The following is a 1,580-nucleotide window of genomic DNA, read 5'->3' on the forward strand; positions in this document are numbered from 1 at the left end:
AACTAGTCGGACACCATCGCTCCGGCCGCCCCCGCCGGCCGGACACGTCGGCACCGACCAGTACAGAAGATCTCGACCGAGATCGACCTCCAGATTCAGGTAACCCTCAGAATAGGAACCACGCTCCATTGATTTTCCTCTTGTCATCAACAAAGCCTCTGCTTGTTTTGAGTTCTCTAATCTATCTTCTTTATTCTTGCGCCTAGATTCTTCTTTAAGAACCGCAGCAGCCATGTCATCAAAAGAAAGATAATCAGTCAAAACATTATTAGTTAAGTTAATGATAAGCTGATCATATGAATCTGGTAGACTTTGAAGTAAGAGCTCTGCACATTCGTTTTCTGCTATGGTATATTCCAACGATGAGAGTTGAGAAAATAACGTATTTAGATTGTTGATGTGATCCGTTGCCGAAGTGGACTCACTCATTCGAAGAGTATAAAGTCTTCTTTTCAAGAATATCTTGTTGTGAAGTGACTTGACTTCATATAATTTGGTGAGAGCATCCCAAATTTTTTTTGCTGTCTTTTTCTCTGCTACACTTGATAAAACTGAGTCAGCTAGTGCCAAGTGTAAGTTTGCAACAGCATTGTTGTCCATCTCCTTCCATTTTTCATTTGTAATTTCAGTGGGTCTACCTTCAATTGCTGTATCGCAATTGTCTTTTCTCATAATGGCTTTTATCTTCAATTTCCATACGGAAAAATTACTCCCACTTAATTTTGGAATTTCATACTTTGCTGCCATTTTTTTAGACGGTAACTCGGAGCAAAAAAAAATATTAATCAGCAACCTTTGGCTCTGATACCACTGTTAGGTACCAGACAAATGACACAGCAAAATATAGAGATAAAAAATTAGAAATTTGTATAAAATATGGAAACAATTGAATAATTTTTTTTGAAAATTACAACTTCTCTCTATCACAAGGAGATTACAATAACACTCTCTCTTGACAAAATGAGAACACACTTCTCTCCATATATAAGAGAAAACTACTCAAAGAAATATTATGTTATTCTATTTGAATGACTTGATTGAAATGAATTAAAGAAAAACTCAATTTATAGGTGAGTCTCTTCAACATAAATTATCCGATAATTAGATGTATATAATTCTTCTCTTTTTTAACCATTAAAATTCTAAAATTATAAACTAAGATTGTTTATTACCTTTTATTTTATTTAGTTATTATTTATTTATTTATTTTCTAAAATTAGCTTTACTAATTTTCAAAATAATTACTTGAAAAGCATAATTCGTGCTCCCAGCGAATTATAGCGAGTGTCTTCAGGGCATCCCAAGTAATTCGCTGCAACTTCCACCAGACCATGAAAAGCATAATTTGTGCTCCTAGCGAATTATAGCGAGTGTCTTCAGGGCATCCCAAATAATTCGCTGCAACTTCCACCAGACCAGATTATCAACTCCATAGTTGATAATTTACTTTAGTCTAGCAAATTACGAAGAAATTCTACATTTTAATAATCCGTTTCAATTAAGATCGAAATGTAACATTTATTCAAAATCTACATTTAGTAATATTCGTTACAAATAATTTTATTTATGTAATTTTTTCT

The sequence above is a fragment of the Arachis ipaensis genome, chromosome B01, assembly GCF_000816755.2.
Source record: "Arachis ipaensis cultivar K30076 chromosome B01, Araip1.1, whole genome shotgun sequence".
Classification (NCBI taxonomy): Eukaryota; Viridiplantae; Streptophyta; class Magnoliopsida; order Fabales; family Fabaceae; genus Arachis; species Arachis ipaensis.